This window comes from Odocoileus virginianus, chromosome 31 (genome assembly GCF_023699985.2).
Source record: "Odocoileus virginianus isolate 20LAN1187 ecotype Illinois chromosome 31, Ovbor_1.2, whole genome shotgun sequence".
Classification (NCBI taxonomy): Eukaryota; Metazoa; Chordata; class Mammalia; order Artiodactyla; family Cervidae; genus Odocoileus; species Odocoileus virginianus.
Window position 1 is genome coordinate 32,912,818 of NC_069704.1, and position 9,213 is coordinate 32,922,030.

A 9,213-nucleotide genomic window follows, 5' to 3' on the forward strand; every position below is an offset into this window, starting at 1 on the left:
TAATCCAATTTTCTGTTGATGGGTGGGACTGTGTTCCCTCCATTATTTACCTGGGGCCAAACTATGGTGGAGGTAATGAAGATAATGGGGACCTCCTTCAAAAGGTCAGTGCCCTTCGCCTTCTCCCACAGATTCCAAAAGTCTGTTCTGTACATCTGTCTCTTTTTTTTTGCATATAGGGTTATTGTTACCATCTTTCTAAATTCCATATATATGCGTTAGTATACTGTATTGGTCTTTATCTTTCTGGTTTACTTCACTCTGTATAATGTACGGCAAAAACCACTACAATATTGTAAAGTAATTAGCCTCCAACTAATAAAAATAAATGGAAAAAAAAATAAAATAAATGTAAACTAAAGTTTTTTAAAATAGGGGAAAAAGTGCTCGCTTCGGCAGCACATATACTAAAATTGGAACGATACAGAGAAGATTAGCATGGCCCCTGCGCAAGGATGACACGCAAATTCGTGAAGCGTTCCATATTTTTGTTGGGTACATGAGACTAGTGCTCGGGCCTGGTGCACTGGGAAGACCCAGAGGGATCGGGTGGAGAGGGAGGTGGGAGGGGGGACTGGGATGGGGAATACATGTAAATCCATGGCTGATTCATATCAATGTATAACAAAAACTACTGTAATGATGTAAAGTAATTAGCCTCCAACTAATAAAAATTTAAAAAAAAAAAAAAAAAAAAAAAAGGGGAAAAAAAAAAAGGTCAGTGCCCCAAACCCTGCAGCAGACCACCACTGACCCATTCCTCCACTGGAGACTCCTGGACACTCACAGGCAAGTCTGGGTCAGTTTCTTGTGGGGTCACTGCTCCTTTCTCTCAGGTCCTGGTGTGCACAGGTTCTGTTTCTGCCCTCCAAGAGTCTGTTTCCCAGTCCTGTGTAAGTTCTAGAGGCTCTGTGGTGGGGTTAATGGTAACCTCCTCCAAGAGGGCTTATGCCATACCCAGGTCTGCTGCATCCAGAGCCCCTGCCCCTGCGGCAGTCCACTGCTGACCCGCACCTCCACAGGAGATGCTCAAACACAGTTCTGCCTCAGTCTTTGTGGGGTCTCTGGGTCCTGGTGCACACAAGGCTTGTCTGAGCCCTCTGAGCATCTCTGGCAGGCATGCGGTTTGATTCTAAATGCAATTTTGCCCCTCCTACCATTTTGCTAGAGCTTCTCCTTTGCCCTTGGTATTTTTATCTCCTTTGCAACTTTTTATCTCTGTATAAATGGAAAAGTATTGTATCCTTAAAGGCCAGAGCCTTAAGAATGGGCTATCAAGTAGGTAACATTCTTTCCAGTTCAGTTCAGTTCAGTCGCTCAGTCGCATCCGATTCTGTGACCCCATGAATCGCAGCATGCCAGGCCTCCCTGCCCATCACCAACTCCCGGAATTTACTCAAACTCATGCCCATCGAGTCAGTGATGCCATCCAACCATCTCATCCTCTGTCATCCCCTTCTCCTCCTGCTCCCAATCCCTCCCAGCATCAGGGTCTTTTCCAATGAGTCAACTCTTCGCATGAGGTGGCCAAAGTATTGGAGTTTCAACTTCAGCATCAGTCCTTCCAATGAACACCCAGGACTGATCTCCTTCAGGTTGGACTGGTTGGATCTCCTTGCAGTCCAAGGGACTCTCAAGAGTCTTCGCCAACACCACAATTCAAAAGCATCAATTTTTTGGCGTGCAGCGTTCTTCACAGTCCAACTCTCACATCCATGCATGGCTACTGGAAAAACCATAGCCTTGACCAGACGGACCTTTGTTGGCAAAGTAATGTCTATGCTTTTTAATATGCTATCTAAATTGGTTCGTTTACTAAGGTGCAAATCAGCATGACTAACCACAGGCAAGAGAGCACAAAGGTTAGAGCAAAAGGTATAGATTCAATATGGAGTCAGGTTTGTTTTTCTTTGTTATAGTAAGAAGTAAATTTTAGCATAAAAAAACTACCAAAATGCCCCTACATATTTGTGATTGTTTACATATTACTCCTAATTGAATTAATACTATTGGAGCATGCAATATACCTAGTTTAGAACTAGGAAATGGAATTTAAAATTTTATTTCTATAGACAAATACCAATTAACTAAAATCTGATATTTAGCAGCTGGCCTTATTGCCACACCTGTGGCAATTCCAGCTGTCAAAAGTCCTAGCATAGTGTCCTATGGGAAAATGAAGAACTCAACTTTGGTGTCATATACGAATGACTTACTCATTCATTCTGATTTCACCCACTCATTCATTCGTTTGCTCAGTTTCTTTCATAGAACATCCAAAAATATGTAAATGGCCACTAGCTTCCTGAAACTCTGCTAGAGCCTGGTGCCTGCATTAGCAGAGCTAGTAATCAGTTACAACAAAGTTGCTAAGACCTTGTGCTTTGAGCCTGGGCTCAAATACTGGTTTTTGCCCCTTGGTAGCTTTGTGACCTGGGGCAAAGTATATGAATCTTTAAGGCAGTTTTCTCATTTTATTAAGTAATAAACTGAAGCTCAGTTAGTAAAGAATCAGCCTGCAATGCAGGAGACCCTGGTTCAATTCCTGGGTCAGGAAGATCTGCTGGAGAAGGGATAGGCTCCCCACTCCAGTGTTCCTGGGCTTCCCTGGTGGCTCAGCTGGTAAAGAATCCACCTGCAAATAAATGAGAGAGACCTGGGTTTGATCCCTGGGAAGATCTGAAGGGAAAGGCTACCCACTCCAGTCCAGTATTCTGACCTGTACTATATAGTCCATGGGGTCACAGAGTCAGACAAGTGAGAGTGATTTTCACAAGCAGTAATAATAGCAGCAGGACTTTGTTTATATTATTACTGTGAGTTAATGCATGTGCTATGTGGAGCACACATTGTCAGCTATTAATATTTATCAATATTAAAAGCTCTGAGAGCTTGGATAGAAGAATGGGCAGAGTATGACAGGAGCAAATCATTTTTCTGCCACATCCGTGTTTAATATTAGAATACAGGTAACCACACTAGGACTCAGTTTCCTTGTCTGAAAAATACAGAAAACATTTTCCCACATTAGGATTTGAAGAGAAGTTTGTTGAGGAGCACAACTCCAGCCAACTCAACACAAATTCACTTTTCCAGTCTGTCTGAAATTACCCAAGTTATTATCTTGGCACTCATATCACTTCAACTCCTTCACTTACAGCCAAAGTCCAGCAGCATCCTGAAACAGTGGGCAAAACATTGAGCAGCTTAACCTGGCTTTGCTTCCCTGAAACAGATTGTTGATTAATTGAACCTGGAGTGATTTTACAGAGATAGAACTGTGCGTGTGCAAAATGGAAATCCATGTCTCTAGGATGACCTCAGAACAAAGAATCTGAAGTACATGAAACTTAAGTATATGGAACTTAATCTTAAGTATATGGATCTCTGAGAACAGAAATCTTGCCACCAGAGCCCTTTTTTAAGGTGAGAGGTCTTCTAGTAAGGAGAATCTGGTTTCCAGCAGCACAAGTAGCTCCTACAAACTGATTCAAGACTAGCCAATCCGTTTCCAAGTTTGAAATTCCCCTAAACTCTTAAATTTTGCCTTAAAGCCTGGATCAGTGAGACAGATTTGAGATAGTTGCTTCCTCTCTCCTTGTCAGCTGACCTTGCAAATAAAGCTCTTTCTTTTCTCAAAAGCCAGTGCCAAAGTGTTGGCTTCTATGAGTGTTGGGCAGTGAGCCATTACTAGGTGACAATCTGTCCCCAAATGACCTCGCCCAGCAAGTTTTCATCTCTGTACCAACACTGCAGTCAGTATGCTCCCATTCCCCTGGCTCTCCTGTTTCCTCTGTGTGCCCACAATTCCCCTCCTTAACTTTTAGTCCCATGTACGATCCACTTTTATGTATTCAAATCCTACTAGTCTGCTAAACTGGATTTTTTTTTCCATTTATTTTTATTAGGTGGAGGCTAATTACTTTACATCATTGCAGTGGTTTTTGTCATACATTGAAATGAATTAGCCATGGATTTACATGTATTCCCCATCCCGGTCCCCCTTCCCACCTCCCTCTCCACCCAATCCCTCTGGGTCTTCCCAGTGCGCCAGGCCTGAGCACTTGTCTCCTGCACACAACCTGGGCTGGTGATCTGTTTCACCCTAGATAATATACATGTTTCGATGCTGTTCTCTTGAAACATCCCACCCTCGCCTTCTCCCAGAGTCCACAAGTCTCTTCTATACATCTGAGTCTCTTTTTCTGTTTTGCATGTAGGGTTATCATTACCATCTTTCTAAATTCCATATATATGTGTTAGTATACTGTAATGGTCTTTATCTTTCTGGCTTACTTCGCTCTGTATAATGGGCTCCATAAACTGGATTTAATATTCACCTTTATAGGAAGTTTTCCCCCACTCTTCCAGTTGAAATCAACTTTCTTTGCTCTCGACTTATAGACTGCTCTGCTTTCTCTGTGCTTTTCTTTTTCTTTTTTTTTTTTTTTTTGTGACTCTGTTTCTATTTTTTTTTTTTTTTAATTTTTTTTTCCCATTTATTTTTATTAGTTGGAGGCCAATCACTTCACAGCATTGCAGTGGTTTTTGTCATACATTGCATTAGCCATGGATTTACATGTATTCCCCATCCCGGTCCCCCCTCCCACCTCCCTCTCCACCCCATCCCTCTGGGTCCTCCCAGTGCACCAGGCCTGAGCACTTGTCTCATGCATCCAACCTGGGCTGGTGATCTGTTTCACCCTAGATATACATGTTTCGATGCTGTTCTCTTGAAACATCCCACCCCTGGGTTCTCCCATAGAGTCCACAAGTCTGTTCTATACATCTGAATCTCTTTTTCTTTTTACCATGGAATATTACTCAGCCGTTAAAAAGAATTCATTTGAATCAGTTCTAATGAGATGGGTGAAACTGGAGCCCATTATACAGAGCGAAGTAAGCCAGAAATATAAAGACCATTACAGTATACTAACACATATATATGGAATTTAGAAAGATGGTAACGATAACCCTATATGCAAAAAAAGAAAAAGAGACTCTGCTTTTCTTAAAGTACACACCGCCTTCTCCTTCATCTTAGAGGTACATTTTAAACTTGCACTACCTTAGAAGCTTCTTGAGGTCATGTTTTATTTCCAACCTCATCCCTTTGCCATCCAAAGGGCCAGGGCAGCATTTCCCACACAGGCATATCATAAATATCTGTTGAATGTTCTAGACTAGAAAGATCATCCATGACAGCTAACGTGCACATAAACTGCAAAATGTGATGTGATAACTCAGTAAACTCCAAGTATCTACACTACAGGGAAAGCAGTAATAAAGATGAATTTTGTGGTAACCGTTTGGTTCAGCTGTACAGCCTTCCTGGCTTCCTTGCTAATAGAAGTGAGGCTGAGATGTGGGGAGTCACACAGCTGGAGGACTCAATTAGGAAGTCTCGCTTCTCTCTCTGAACTTCGTCCCAGAGCTTCTGGACTTGGCACATGTCACTGGCTCAGGTGGCCACTTGGGGCAAGAATCAATCAAGCCTTGCTGCTACTGCTGTTGCGAAGTCGCTTCAGTCGTGTCCGACTCTGTGCGACCCCATAGACGGCAGCCCACCAGGCTTCCCCGTCCTTGGGATTCTCCAGGCAAGAACACTGGAGTGGGTTGCCATTTCCCTTCTCCAATGCATGAAAGTGAAAAGTGAAAGTGAAGTCGCTCAGTCGTGTCCGACTCTTAGCGACCCCATGGACTGCAGCCTACCAGGCTCCACCGTCCATGGGATTTTCCAGGCAAGAGAACTGGAGTTACGTGCCATCGCCTTCTCCCAATCAAGACTTGGAGGGACCCAAGTTTCAAGGATGACTGTGACACATGTCTATTGCCCTACCTTGGACTACTTGGGGCAAAGAGAATCACTGAAATGATGTTTAGGCCTCAGTCTCCCTGTGACATAATAAGAAATGTGTGTGTGTGTATATATATATATATATTTGATTTCTGCCCCCCGTTCCAGAAACAGAGCTCCCAAATCTCTTGTCATTTTCTGAGTGATAAGGGTACTATGAGTGTCTTGTTCTAATAGTTAAGTCTTTGACCCTGGTTTTGACACAGAGCCCATGTAATTTCCTAAGCGATAGTGAGGGTAATAGGCAAGAAGGCTAGGGGTCTCCAAACAGAGAAAATAGGCTGCAAGTGTCAGACAGTTTTTTATCTCTCTTAAGTGGCAGGAGGAAACAAACTACAAGTGTCAGGTTTTTTTTCCCCTTCCTATACAAAATTAAAAGGTTTCTCTTAAAATTCTGGGTTGCCATGATGACACCTGTTTCCACCTGAACTTAACTTTTCTCAAACCTTGAGCTAACCAATGCGTTTTTCTTATGGAAATGTTTTTCTTAAACTATGTTAATGAACTATGTATTTACCCTAGACTTTGTCTTTCTTCAAGTCCGTTCTGCTTAAGACTCAGAAACAATAAGGGCTCAACAAACTAGTATGTTTTTTTTATTCATACATTGTTCTCCTAATCTATGTTAATGAAACTATGCATTTATTTGGAAACCTGCCTTTCTTCAAGATTCATGTCAATCATTTTATGGCCCGGGATGACTCACCTTGTGCCAATGTTATCTCAAAGTGCATGTTGTGGGTGAGGGGCCTGGTGCCACTCTGAGTTTTGAGACATTTCTTTTCTCTAATTAACAACTTGCTGATAGGTATATAACATACTGCTAAAGACTAGCAGGGAGGCACTCTTTTTGCCCCCTTGTGATGTCTATGTCAGAAGCTTTATCAATCTCTTTTATACTTTAATAAAACTTTATTACAAAAGCTCTGAGCTACCAAGCCTCATCACTGGCCCCATATTGAATTCCTCTCCTCCAGTCGCCGAGAATCCCGGCATCTTTCATGGCTCAGCAACAAACTCTCAATGGGACCATCTTTTGTTCTAGTGAAGTGAGGTAGGCTTCTGAATGGGGACTGATCACCAGACAGGCCAAGCATGATCAGAAGCTTGGAACTTTCAGTCACACTTAACTCCCATCCTCTTGGGAGGGGAGAAGAGATGGAGATTGAATTAATAGCCAATCATGCCTATGTGATGAGGCCTCTATTTAAAAAAATCTCTAAAGTACAGGTTTCAGAGAGTTTCCAGGTTGGTGGACACATGGATGTGCTGGGAGGCATGCAGGCTCTGTGCCCCTTCCCCACATTTTGCCCTACGCCCTTTTTCATCTGAATGTTCACCTATATCCTTTGAAGCATCCTTTATGAGACAAGTTTGAAGGTGGGGGTTCCCACAACCCTCCCCTCAGGTATAATAATTTTATAGAATTGATCACAAACTCACACAACTCCCTCATCCTCTGGGGGGCACCAGGACATGTGACCGTCCATGATTAGTGAGAAGTGATGATGTAGGACCCTGTGCACTGGCAGTCAGAAATACAAGGGACAACCCAAGTACAAGTGGTGTCTGGAGCGAGGACAATCTTGTGGGGTCTGCACTAACCCTTGGTAGTTAGTGTCAGAACTGAGTTAAACTGTAGGTGCCCAGTCAGCATCCACAGACAACTGGAGAGTTAGCCGGTGTAGAAAAACCCACGCATTTGCTTCAGGCATGTTCAGAGAGTAACAGAAAGTATTCCTTTTTCTTTTACTCCCAAATTTAGTAGAAAATCTGCCAATCCCTCCCATCCTGAGAAAGAATGGATATGGAACGGATATCCTTCTGATATGGAAGGATGAAAGGAAGGAAGGAGGGGGAGAGTAACAGGGAGGGAGGAAACAGAGAGGAAATAGAGAGGAAGGGCAGAATTTAGCTAACAGCGTGTCCTTGTAACCACCACTCTTGAATTCTAATCTGTTTTGTCCACCACTTGATGGTCTACAACTAAGTGCTACAGAGTCTCACCTAGGCTTTCATATGCTTAATGCGTGCAACTAAAAATGGCATTTTTAGGGTAAGGAAACTGACACCCTCTGGTTATCAAGTAAAACACTCAACTCTAACATGTCTAAAAGGCCCCATTAGAGTCCTGTAGGACCCCATAGGCCTGGCTCATCTTTATAAAATTACTTCTCTCAGGACTTCCCTGGTGGTCCAGTGGATAAGACTCTGCCTTCCAATATAGGGGACTTGGGTTCAATCCCTAGTCAGGGAACTAACATCCAATATGTTGCCCAACAACATACTGAGCATGGGCCCACTACTGAGCCCATGTGCTGCAACGAAAGATCCCGTGTGCCACAGCTAAGACCTGATGCCGCCACATAAATACTAAAAACCCAAAGCAATACATACTAAAAAGAAAATTCTCTCTTAGTCCTAGCTTGGGTGGAGGGTAGAGAAATGCACTTAGGTAAAGGCCACTATATGAACAGATGAGCAGGTTGACCAATGGGGGGAAGGGTTTCACAAAAACTTTAGAATTCTTTTTGAATAGAGTTTTCAATCACTCAAACTTAGTCTGGTATAACATAGTATTTCCCCCTTCATTCAAACTCTCATTTTTTTCAAAGGAAATTTAAATTAAAAGTGCTGTTATAAATAAAGGACTCAGTAATTCAAATACCAAAATTCCTGCTTGAAAAATAAATTTTTCCTGGCTTTCAGGACTGCCAGGGAATTTTTAAAGGAACTGTGGCTGCTTTGAGCTAAGAGTTTTCACAGAGCCAGGGTGAGAAATTTAACCAGGAATTTATCATCTGAGTATGTTGTGTGGAGCCTGAGGTGGATGAAGCTCCTCTCCTTATCCTCATCATTCTGACTACAAGCGTAGCTGAAGCACTGATGTTTCTGAGAGAACTCAGGAGCCTCAGCAATCCTTCATTCTTGGTGAGTCCACAGCACAGTGTATCAAACCTCTTAAAGAACAACCCGCTGTTCTGTAAATCCCAACACGCAGTAAACGCCACATGAAAAATTTTGTGGGAATTTCAGCTGTGTTAGTTTATCATCAGCAATGCTTCATCCCAGCCACTGACAACCAAACTAATCAGCTGACGGTTATTCTCCTGGATAAAATATGAAGTTTTAAATGGAAACACGGGACAGAATGAGGATGCTTGCCGAAAATTGAAAAACAAATTTAACTTCTGGGGAGAAGACCAGACAGATTCTCTTCTGATGCACCAGGAAATGCCTGATTATTTTCTGCATTATGGCAACGCTGCCCCCATGAATATGGGGTCATTTGCTATATGCTCAAATGAGGACAAAGAATCCACACTGGGATCTGGTTCCAATTAGATGTAAGAATC

The 9,213-nt window shown here is 42.6% G+C and overlaps 1 non-coding gene across 1 annotated transcript; it reads left to right on the forward strand.

The window, feature by feature from the left end:
- The first annotated feature begins 383 nt into the window (after positions 1 to 383).
- Positions 384 to 490, forward strand: LOC139032501 (U6 spliceosomal RNA). The gene has a single exon (XR_011485043.1). It is a non-coding gene; the product is annotated as a U6 spliceosomal RNA (small nuclear RNA).
- Positions 491 to 9,213: the final 8,723 nt, after the last annotated feature.